Genomic DNA, 13,308 nt, shown 5'->3' with positions numbered 1-13,308 from the left:
AAGAAACTGAGATTAAGTTCCTCTTGATATGAGGAGCTACAAAAACATTATCCAGTAATAGATAACGTTTCTTGTCTAAAAATAACTTCAGCCTGCCTATAATAATAGATGAAACAATCTTACCAGTACCGACTCGAAGAGTCATCTCTCCATCTTCCAACGTTTTTCAGGAACTAAATCCTTGGTAGTAAGAACTTACGTGGTTAGTAGCACGTGAATCAAGTATCTAGGCAGAATCATCATTCTCTACCAAACACGTCTCCAAGACAAATAAATCACATTTACTATCTTTAAACTTCTTCCTCTTCATGAGAGTAGTGGGATCAGTATAAGAACCTATGTAAGCTCCAAGTTCGGTTTCAGAGAACAATTCTCGTCAATGAACTTTTCCAGAGTTAGCAATAATTGCTTTCTCTTTTAGCCCCTTGACATTCAAGAAAGACTGAAGATTATCTTTGGAACTGACATTAATGGTTTCTTTGTCATCCATCCCTTTTTTCTCACGTTCAAACAATTCTTGTAACGAGTCCATGATCTTACGTGCAATGACCATATTCTCAACCCTTTTGGCCAATGCATCAGGTATGCTAGCCAAAATTTGAAGTCTGACCATTGAATTAGCCTTCATCCATACCTCATATGCATTTGGAACATTTCGCGATGCATCAAGGGTCGGAATTTGAGGACACTCCCCAATCATGATAAACTCAAGGTTGTTTACCATCAAATATGTTTTAAGATGCTCTTTTCAATGTATGTCATCGGTCAAATTATAAGAGGCAACTAACGAAAAATCATACATGTTGCTGAAAAAAAAAACACGTTGATCTACATTAGATTTTAGCAAATACTCTTTAAAACAAAATCCAATCTTGTTTAGCAAAATCTAAATAAACCCCATATGACATCTAGTTTTGCAATGACACTTTAGTGGTTTAGGACAAAAGCCACCGAAAATAGTCAATTTATCCCTCCTCTGATTTGAGATACTCTCAACCAGTCATTAATACTAGAACAACTCTTATTTCTATAACAACTAGCCATCATTGATTTAGTCAAGAATTCATTAACTTGCTTAACAATTTCCCGTAAGTGTGACCCTTCATTTTAGATCCTAGAGTTTCACCCCAAGCAGCCAATCCGAAGGGAAAAATTCCGATTGGGGAAAAAATAAAGCGACCCTATCCATTTATGGAGTTCACCTTTAAATTTACCAACCGCACAAACAGTCCAAAAGGGGATGCTCCCAGGGCACCACAAGGTCGTGCAAGAAGATCTCACATGAAAACCAATGAACGAGACTGCAGGACATGTTGACACACATCCTTCACCCACTTACTATAAATACTCTCTCCGTCCACCTAGATATTGACTCATGCAAACACCATTCGATGGGGGATGCTCCCAAGGCACCACGAGGCCAAGCATGAATCTCATGGTATGAACAATCAGGAAGAAACGTGAGTGGAATTTACATATCATATATATCTTTTCATCCCACTGAGTATTTTATAACCTAAGGTTTAGTTTACTCAGAAAAAACACGGCTAAGGATTTTAACTAAGTGACTTTTTAGGTTTGTCCAAGAGTAACTATTACCTTGGAAAGTTGAACAACTTTTGATCATCATTCATTAAACTCCTTAACGAAGTTTTTTATCAATTGTTGCATGCTTGTAGCAAATCTATCTAATTCACCTTTCTTGGTAGGTTCCCAGGTAGGGGTGTTCCGTTTCTATCAGCTTAAATATCCTAACCTAGCCAGAACCAGCCTTAGACAAAAGGTCCTTTATAGATAGATTTACAAATTTAATCTCTTATTCCAATTAATTTAATCCTATTAAACCGATTCAAAAGATTAAACTTATGTATCTAATCTCATTAGAACCATGAACCTAGGTCTATCTAAATAAAATTTTAAAATCCTTTTAAAACATGAGTTCACCTAAGTTCACATGCAATTCTTGCTTATTGATTTTAGTTCTAATTTCCATTATAACTCTTATAAACGGAAACAACTAAAACCATCCACAATGCGAAGCAACACATACAAGGCATTCATAACTCTTATAAATAAGCCAAGTGTCATGCTCCATGCATTGTTCATTAATTACTACTTGTATATACACTTATATAACAAAGCAATGAACCAAGCATATATGCTCTCATACACCCTTATACTATAACTCTTATAATATAAAGATGATGCATGAATATGCTTAATGCATGCATAAATATAACTGTTATATTATATGATTCATGATCATGCTTTCTTGTAATTTCATCATGCCATTAACTATATTATAACACTTATAATATATGATGCATGAATAAAATGCATAACCTAAGATGGGCTTTAAATCTATATGTCATACACTATGTCATATAAACAAATATACATCTCATGTACATTGAGTGACAGTTGATGAATTGGGATAATTAGCCTCAAATCCTTTAAAAACAAAGATAACTATTACAAAGAGCAATAAGTCTACTGGTTCAAACAGGCGAATTGAGACTTGAACTGTCTGGACGAAGAACGCATCTCCTTCATTGTGTAACAACTCGTTGTGATCATCTAGCAACGCTATATAAGCATAAACGATCATTTAGCAACGATTGGGTACCTTTGACTAGGCAATGTAGTATGAATGTCTCGCGATTTGCAGCGCACATCATGCAACGCATGCCTTAAACGATCAAGTAGACGATAACGATGCGATGAAGAATGATCTTTTAAACGATCGCTGGGCTAGCGTCAAGCATCGTATACTGGGTGATCGTGTAGTCAGTGACTATGCGATGAAGCATGCTAAACTAAGTGATTGTTTTAGTGCGTGTGCCTATTAAACGACGAGCATCAAATACTCTATGTGATTGTTTACCTCAAGCATCCATGCAATCGAGCAGCCAACACTACACGATAGAGTAATCTCTTTACTCAATCATTTAGCATCAGTTATACGATCGTTTAGTAAATACTACACGATCGTTTAGCCAAATCTGAACGATCGTTTAGCCTGAGCTACATGATGCGACCAAACTTTGGTCTTCTTCCTCGATGAGAACTGCATCTCCATGCTTTGAAACTTCATCATGAATGATTAAAAAACTTCAAACACTTTGAATGCAGACTCGATTGCTTGTTAATTATGCCCAAAAATGTAGGGGCCCTTACAAATTAACACTTTGTAAACTTAAAGAAAGATTTAACTAGAGGCAATCATCTCGTAAACATCCATCAACACATCCACAAACACATTTAACGCTTAAACGCATTGTAGAAAACTTAAAACCCACCACGACTGTAAAAGAAATGAAATTTGGCAATTAGAACAACCTGGCTCTGATACCAATTGACGGAAATCTAAAATTGAGATCTCCATGAGCAGCGAAAGTGGATCGTTTCAAATTCCATTCAGAATGAACACAAACAATTACAGTCTTAAACGAAAACAAACAGATTATACCTCAACAAAAACTACAACATGCTACGAGTAAATACAATGGATAGAGTATACATACCTTTAAAGAACTATTCTTTAAGTATTCCTCGATCGATGTCCAATGCGTCCAAAACAACACTCGAATGCAACCAAAAGAAAACAACCTTCTCAAAAGTCTGGATGCACCTCGAACCCAATCCAGTCCAACTAGATCCACGAATGGAATTAGAACACCACTATAAGTGTTACCTTGGTATTCTCGATGTGAGAATCCAAGAGTTGTGAGCTCTATATGATCTTCGATTGAGGAAGACAAGAGGTATACGATCGAGTAAGTGGTAGATATGAAGACTATCTATCGTATAGACGATGTACTCGATCGTTTAGAAAATGGAAGCCTATCGTATAGACTTTGCTACTCGATCGTGTAGTTGTTAGGGTTGATGCACTAAAGTCTCGTGTCCTGTAGTTTGTAAACAGTTTGTACAAATGCTTGTGTTGTATAATATATGATATTTACTTCACATCTTGATTTTGCTCAGTTGTATGTTTTATTTCCTTTACCACAAACCAACAAACATAAAATCCATTGTTCTCTGTATGTAACTTAAGCATGTATGTGGTGACATATAAGTGGATCATGTCTTGAGTGATAACCAAAATGGTCTGTAGTATATTGATACAGAAGGGAAACCTTATCCTAGTAACACTGCGGATGCAACCCATTTTGTGGAATGGTCACAAGTGTTGTGACTTGTCATAGATAGTCTGATCTTGATCATTCGTGTAAGGGACATGCAAGCAGGGGCGTCCTATACAAAGAGTTTGTATAATACCTAACCACGAAGTGTTAACGTCTTGTTATATAACACCGTTCATGACAGAGACTTCACTTCACTAGCATGACCAGGTCGCCGATTTAAACTTACCATTTTGAGGATTCATCTGATTTGGGAGCTGGGAACTCAGCTACACAAGATGGAATTCACTCCTCCCTGAGGCAGGGGCAACTAGATAGATAGCTCCCTTAAAGGCTGATTCCAGGGCTTGAACGATGTGGCGCCACACAATTCTCTAAGCTCGAGAGGTGTTCACACATAGTTGCACTATGTTGTATTGGTCATTAGAGAAATCAGTGGTACTTAAGGAGTGAGATGTAACTACAAGGACAAAACGGTAAATTGGTCCAACTGTACTTACGAGCATCTGTGAAGGGTCATCGTACTCATGATTGGTTATATCCGATGGACATAGAAATATATCTGTGGTAAGAAGAGTTCAGTTGTTCGGTCTTTAGTGGAATGCCACATGTCCATTAGGTCCCTTAGGCAGCTTGGATAAAGTTGAGAATCAGTATTTGGGTCAGTTTGAAATGTTCAAATTGGCAAGAGGGAGTTCGATTATATATGATATAATTGACTAAATGTATGAGATACATTATATTTGAGGAAATTAGATATAAATATGATTTATATCAAGTGAAGAAGAAATTACTATAGTAGATATATGACATCAAACTATAGGGTAAGAATATAATACGATTATATTCATTTATTAATTAAATTGGTTAATTATATGATAATTAGCCGAAATATTCTCCTCAATCGTGCGTTAGTGGGAGAAGCCGTATTCGATTATTGTAACCGAAGAATAAAATGAAAATTTGTTTTATTTGGTAAAAAGGTTAGAAAAAAATTGCAATCAATGTGAAAATGTATCGGTTTCCTAGCTCGAGAGCCTATACGATAAAGTCTCATCGTTTAAACGATCGCACACCCGCATTCTAAACGATCGCATGCCTTTCTCTAAACAATTGCCTAGCATGCCACGTTTTCTAAATGATCGTTTACCTATTACTAGACGATCGCTTAGTAAAACCTACACGATCGTCTAGCTTTGTCTAAATGATAAGCATACCCGTTATACGATAGCATTCTCTCCCGCTTGCTTATCGTCTACATGATCACCCTTTCCTCTGACCTCTACCAAATTCACCAAAGACCTCACTTTGGATTCTAACTCCGAGAGTACCAAGGGCTCCAACTAGTGGTGTCGCCCCGCTTATTACTTGTTCGTTTTGCTGCCATTCATGTAGACAATCGTGCTGTCGAAGTCGACTAATTTGTTGGGTGATAGAGTTCGTAGAAGGTCTTTCGTTGCATTGAGTTTGAGTTTGAAGAGACTCTTCAACTGATATGAGAACTCAATCCTTTGTATTTTATTTATCAAAGCATGTTGTTAATTAGTGTTAAATTGCATAACTGTTTGTTAGAATGTATGTGTTGTATTTTGGTCATAATGAAATCGGAAAGATACGAACGCGCTCATGGATGCTCTTTGTTAAGAGATTCTTCAATTGGTATCAAAGCCAGGTTTTGATATTCCAATTTCATTGTTGCAACGAATTGCATATACATTCTTGGTGGGTACATATCTGCTCTGTTTAATCGTTAAATTGTTGTGGATGTGCGGATTAATGGAGTTTTCTGGGATGTTAGCCTCGGTTTGATTTAATTCTTTTACATTTGGTTGATTGTAAAGGCCCCTACATTTTTGGGCATTATTGATCGTTATCAGGTTTGTAATTCAAAGTCAGTTTGAGTCTTGAGTCGTTCATGAAGAAGATCGGAGCAAGAGTTGGACTTCTTTGAGGAAGGAGACGATCAAGGGTTGATCGGATCGTGTAGATGATGGGGTAAGCAATAGCTGAGTATCGGGTTGTGTAGACGATGGGATGCTCGCGTATCATTTAACACGCATGCACACTAGACGATCGTTTAGCTCAGCAAGCTTCATCGCTTAGTAACTAATAACGGGCAGAAATGCACGTTATTATAGTGCTAAGTTATTGAACAATGCAGGTTTGCATTGATAAAATATATAAGATTGCATCCAAAAAACATTAAGTTAAAAACATTGTGTTGCATGCGTTCATCGTATAAAAATAGTTAGCTTTTGTATTTTTATGCAGAATATGCATTGATGCAAGGCGAAAAGCGCGATTACAAGAAATAAACGGACGAGCGCAGCGTTACCGTAAGACTTTGCGGTGATTTGTGCTCGCAAACATCTACTCAAGAAGTATTGCCGCATAGAGCCGGTGCAACTTGATGGGCGCATCTGGGTGAAAAGCATAATTAATCATGATGGGACAGAAAACCGATGACGGTCGAGTCCGAATTAAGTTGATAAGCCGCTAACGGTCTACTGTAGCAAGTACACTCAGCTTTTCGGTGACAAATATTTAGCACATCAGTCAAAGAATTAAAGTCATTCCATCTGTGCAATCATAAGAGATAAGCCGCCTTTCACCCGGAAGCTCTATGAATACTGAAGGAAACCTTTAGCAAAGGAGTTCAAACACTTAGAGAATTTTCCCTTAGATAGAATAGCTTTGTTCATAGTTTTTCTATTTTTTTTAAGAAGGCGGAGTGAGATAAGGGAAGAGACGCTGGAAGATCGCTCAGGACAGCTCGAGAGAGAACCCAGAGGCGTGGAAAAGCAGAGAGCAGGCCGACTCTCGTGATAGCAAGATTATCTTTTGAACAGAGTAGAAAAGACAGTATAAAAGCCTTGGGAAGCAAGAGATTGCTACCAGGCTCTTTATTCTCTTATTGCATTGTTATTTTGTGTTTCAACTCTATATCTATACAATTGAATGGGTTGAGAAGAACTAAGCTAATATGACCTAGGATCTTCATCGCATGCAATTATCTTGTTTTATGTTGTGCTCAACACCCCTTTAGAGCTCATCGAGGGAGAGTCTAAAGAAAGAACCTAAAGACTCGAGAGAGCTAGGTTAGAATCTAGACTCGAAAGAGCGAGATTAGATCTGTATAAGCAAGAGATGGAGACTTAGAGATAAGCTCTGTTTACCAACCTGCATCGCATGCACCCTAGAGATGGGTTATAATATTATGTGGTCGCTTTGTTTGTGTGTGTGCCATTTTGTCATCGCATAGATAAGAATAGAGGCTAATGTGTAGGTCCTATAGACTTATCGCATATATCGTATGTGTTCTAGTATTAGAAGCCATAGCATTTGCATCGAGAGATGGTTTGCTATTGTATGTGTGTTGCATGATCGCATAACATGAACGCATCCTAGGAAGTGTTAGCTGAACCACTTCTCAACCCATTCCCCGCATATTCATCGCATCTTCCATTTTATCAACTCTTTTCGAAACTCCACGACATTCATTTATTTTATTACCGCAAACAATAACCCAAAACAACTATTTGATTTCTTGGTTACCGCAAAGTCTTCTTGAAAATTACCACCGCATATCGTTTTCCCTAGTCCCTGAGTTCGACCTTGGACTGACCAGGAAACTCAGTAGGGTTCATACTTTGATTCCGTTGAGAAAACTTGTTGCTCAACACATTTCCATCACTAAATTTCATTCCATAACTTCACCACATAAAAAAACGCACCAGTAACTTACTAAACGAACGCTTAGAAATGCACGGTAAATCGTTTACCTTGCATTAAGCGATTGCCTAGGCGATCAGGCTTCGCAGCCTTGTTGTCATCTAAGCGATTGTTTAGCTTTAGCGCCTATCATCTAGTGTGCATTTGGTGATCGTCTACCTTCAGTGTTTACTAATCGATGGACTTCTCCTAGCAGTTCAAGACTCGGTTCACCTATGAACTAGTTTGCTCGATGGAAAATGTAATAGATAAGGTTATTTCATTCTGATTTTTGTAAAGGCACATCCCAGTCCATTAATCCTTGGTTTATTACATGCGATATATGGTTTTAATATGTCATATGGTATGCATGTACAACAAATCCCACCTTAGGTTATGCATTGGACATGCATCATCTCTTTATTGTTAATGTTATAATTTAGAGAAGCATGATTTAATTATGTAAGAGCATGCTCATTCATCATATAATATAAGAGTTATATTTATGCATGCATAAGGAGTATTGACATGCATCATCTTTATATTACAATTGTTATAGTATAAGGGTGAATGGAAAGCATGTTTGCTTGGTTATTACGCATATATAAAAGTTATGTATAGTAATGACAGGACACTGCACGAAGCATGACACATAGGTTACTTTAAAAAGTGTTATAAACACCTAGTTGTGCGTGATGTATTTTAGTTGTTTTTTTTTTAAAGTTAAAGAGAAATTAGAACTAAAAGCAATAAGAAAGACATGCATGCTCACTTAAGTTTAATTCATGTTTTAAAATGTTTAAAACTTGGATCACATAGACCTAAGATCACGGTTCTAATATGATTAGCAACCCTAAGGCTTTAATCTTTTAATCAGTTTAATAGGATTAAATTGACTAATAAAAGGTTAAAGTGTATTGATAATGGGTAGAAATGCATGTTATCATGGTACTAAGTTCTTAAACAATGTTGGATTGCATTGATAAAATATATTAAATTGCGTCCATTAAGCATAAATTCTATAATATTGCGGTTGCATGGATCCAACACATTAGAGCAATTGATCTTTACATTTTTGTGCAGAAAATGCGTTAACGCAATGCAGAAATTGCAATCATAGGAATACATTGGTCGAGTGCAACTTCACTGCAAGACTTTGCGTTGATCGTGCTCGCAAACATCCGCCCAAGAAGAATCACCACAAATTGGTCAGTGCAACACGGTGGGCGCATCCGAGTGAAAGGACGATTAAGATTAATGAGACAGAAAGCTGACGGCAGTCGGATCCAAATTAAGTTGATAGTCGATAACGGTCACAAAGTACATCTAGCTTTATCGGTGACAATTATCCAGTGCATCAGTCAGGAATTAAAGCTATTCCATCTGTACAACCGGGAGAGAGAAGTCGCCTTTCACCTTTGATGCCCTATAAATACCAAGTGCATTCTTCAGAGAAGGGGTTAAGCAGTTGATTACTTCATAACCTCACAAGTTCACGCCTCTGTCCATAGTTTTATTTCATTTTAAGGTGGATGCGAGGAAGAAAGCTGTGCTGGTAGATCATTCCGGTGAGCTTGGAAAAGCGCCGAAAGCTCCCAGACAGGGAGAGGGCCGACGCCTGCAGAAGCGGGAACATTTCTTAGATCAGAATAGAGATTCAGTGTAAAAAGCCTCGGTTAGCAAGGAATTGCTACCAGACTCTCTACTTTTACCTCTATTGTCATTTTGTACTCAACTCATTTATAAGAATGGAATTTCTTTCTCTATATCTTTTCACTCTCTGTTCTTTAAGCATGATTAGCTAAATTAGTTGAATGGGTTGAGAAGTAGTTAGCTAGCATAACGAGGGAATTTTCATCTTTGCGATTATCTTGTATTATGGCATGTAGGGTGCCAAAACGAGTGAAGTATTTTTCCCTAAGAATTAAGAGACTATCGTCACATCGATGCGACGCACGATACCGCTTCAACCCATTTGGAAACATAATTGACGGCCAACATAATGTAATTGTGACCATTTGATGGTGGAAATGGTCCCATGAAGTCTATGCCCCATACATTGAATAGATCCAATTCTATGATAATATTCATCGGCATCGCATTCTTCCATGAGATGTTTCCTGTGTGTTGGCACCTATCGTATCTCATAGAGTAGTCTCTTGCGTCCTTGAATAAAGTTGCCCAAAAATATCCACTTTGTAACACCTTTGCTCCTGTGCGTTGACCTCCAAAATGTCCACCATACGGTTAATCATGGCATTAGGATAGTATGCACTGGTGAACAGTCTCTGGTACACATAGACGCAAGATCTGGTATGCCCCCCTCTTGTAAAGATTTGGCTCGTCCCAATAGTAGGATTTACATTCGTGTCTAAGCCGCCTCTTTTGGTGGGCTGTGTAGTTCTCAGGAAATTGTTCACAAACCAGATAATTGACCACATCTGCGTACCATGGTAATTCTTCAATTTTGAAGCTACTCATCTGAGAAGGTTATTGATGGCGGGAATTTAGGAGGTCAATTTTACTCGACAACCAAAATCTTGTGGATGCGGTATGCGATGCATATTCCTAAGATATGCGTTGATAGTCATGCGTTGGACTGATAATGCGTTAACGAACGTATGGGATGACCATGCATCCTACCACAAGTTTTCTTGCGCTCACGCCAAGTATAATGCGAACGCAAGTTTCTCGGGTAATTCGAGGTTGAACGCAGGGACTTGTAGCTATATGTATGTGGTGATGTGCATTCGGTGGTATAAATAAAAGAATGGAGGGGATGTTGCTAAGTTAATCCTACTCCTACTCCTATCCAACAGACAACGCAATGAGAATATGCATGAAAGGTAGAGATGCGACAAACCTTGACTTGAAATAAATGTATGGGAAAATAGATAAAATGCAGAGATGATTTCATTGCAACCCTTAAAAGTGACTGCAAGGACAACCTTAGTCAACACAAGTCATGCAATCATGCAACACATATACAATAGTAAACCACCTCTCGATGCGAATGCTACGGCTTCTAATGCTAGAACACATGCGATGTACGTGCAAAGGTGCCTATAGGGCCTAGACATAAGCCTTTAATTCTTATCTATGCGATGATACACAAACAAGGCGACCACATATCATCATACTTATCTCTAGGGTGCATGCGATGCATGTTGACAAACAGAGCTTATCTCTAAGTCCCTATCTCTTGCTTATGCCGATCTAATCTTACTCTCCCTATCTCTTGCTTATGCCGATCTAATCTTACTCTCTCGAGTCTAGATTCTAACCTATCTCTCTCGAGTCATTAGGTTCTTTCTTTAGACTCTCCCTCGAGTAGCTCTAAAGGGGTCTTGGGCATAACATAAAACAAGACAAACGCATGAACTTGGTTGATGCAAGATTACTCCTATCTCTAGTGAATAATGCATGCCATGCTTAATGTGTCCAACCACTTACCCTCCCGGGCAGTTGATTGTTGCTGACTTTACTCATAGACAAGCAATGCGTTAGCCTATAGATAGGTGTTGCAGCAGATTCACACTAAGCAAATAAGCTTACTCACACTCTCGCGCAACGCACACCTCTCAGTGGGTTGCTACATGCTTCATATTCCTAATCCACATGACTAAGTATGCAATACCCAAGCACTCTCACTAAGTGTTGCAATGAAAGTAAAGATGCTAAGCAAAGAAGATGGAGATGGAGTTGAAGGAACAAAAAAATGCATTAAAAATAGATTGTATTAATCCCTTATCCAAAATATCATATAATATAATATGAGAAAAGAAAGGAAAAGGAAATGACCGGCTGGAAGCAAAGATTTGCTCCCAGCGGATGTGCGTTAAGGCTGCCGGTGGTGCCATGGATGGGCAGAGGAGTTAACTCTCTCGAGATCTAGCTTCGGTCGAACGCTCCGGTCGTCACTCGAAATGGATGAAGAAGGTGAAGAACTCTCAGCTATCTTCTCACGCGTTTGTCTAGATCGCGGGAAATATCCTCGGATCACAAGGATCCCCCCCAAATGATTTGAATTTCAGCTCATTGGCTTCTATTTATAGGGTTGCCGACAGCATTAATTGGACTACTTTGAGTCTGACATTCGGCGCGTTAGTCCTTTTCTGAACCTCTGCCACTAACGGTGTGGTAGGTGAAATGTCAACATTGATAACTTCTAGAAATACAAGTTATTTATACTGTTTTATTTAGATATTGCAGCTAAAAGAAAGAAAAGTTGCGTCGATAGTATACAAATTGGCTAAGAAATGCGAAAATTATGAAATGTCGTCAATACACCACTAACACCATTGCGATAGTAGAATAGAATGTTTTAGTTTCTGTTTTGCAGGAAATTAGTCACCGCATGTGTTCATGGCTCGAAGATAAAATAAACAACACATCTACGTCGCATTATGCCCATTAATCAAGAATGAAAAGATGATCAACGCAATGACGGCGTAGGCGACAATCGATCAAGAGCTTTAGCAATCAACGCAATTTCAACTGCATGCAGTAATAAAAAAAACAACACCGCATGTGGTAATAGATCGAAGTATGAAGAGCAACGCATTTACAGACGATTCTGACAAGTGTACAGCTTTTAGTTGTGCATTTCTGATAGATTGATTGCGTAACAGAAGGAATTTTCCATTCCGCCATTTCAAGAACTATCATAACTATACAGTGGGGAACACAAATTCAAAGAGCCAAGGCCTCGCCTATAAATAGCTTCTTCAAATTTGCTGAAAGACATATAGATACAAATACTGGTACATACATGAATACATAGAGACATGCATATACTGATTTTGAGAGAGAGGCGGGAGAACCACGAGACAAGGCCGAGAGGTGAGTCTCTGAGCAGAGAATCTTTCCAATTCTCATAGTTGAATCTCTGTGCGAAGGTCAATTCTACCGAGAAAGAAAGCCTGAGAGGGAAGCTTTCCTCTCCATCACATCCACACGCCGGCAAGCACTATCTTCGTTCGAGATCTATGTCAAGACATTGACACTCTTTCTGTATTTGTTTCTAATCTCTATTTCATCATCTATATTCATATTCTCTAATCTTTCATTCACAACATGTATCAAACGCTTAATTTTAGAATTAAATGTTATGATAGTCACCATTATCATCTCTTTGTCTCTTTTCGTACATCCATAAACCATTTTCTCCATGATGTGTTCTTAATCCCCTGAGTAAATAGTAAGAATTAAGCGAGTTAGTTAATTTGTGCTAAGGAAATAATTAAGTTTAGCTAAAGCATGCTCGATGGCATCTTCACCTGTGAGAGCAGAAGTGAAGATGTTATTCCGCCTATCAAGAGAAGGTTGGAAGAATGCGTTAACTAAAGCAAGAAGTATTTTCATAGATGGAAACAACCTTGCATTCGTTACGTTCATCCCTGTTTCACCATAGAGATATGGGAATGCGGCCGATCACCGAGAGGTGTATGCC

The sequence above is a fragment of the Benincasa hispida genome, chromosome 12, assembly GCF_027475165.1.
Source record: "Benincasa hispida cultivar pf3 chromosome 12, pf3_genome.v1.1, whole genome shotgun sequence".
NCBI lineage: Eukaryota > Viridiplantae > Streptophyta > Magnoliopsida > Cucurbitales > Cucurbitaceae > Benincasa > Benincasa hispida.
This window is presented reverse-complemented; position numbering follows the sequence as displayed.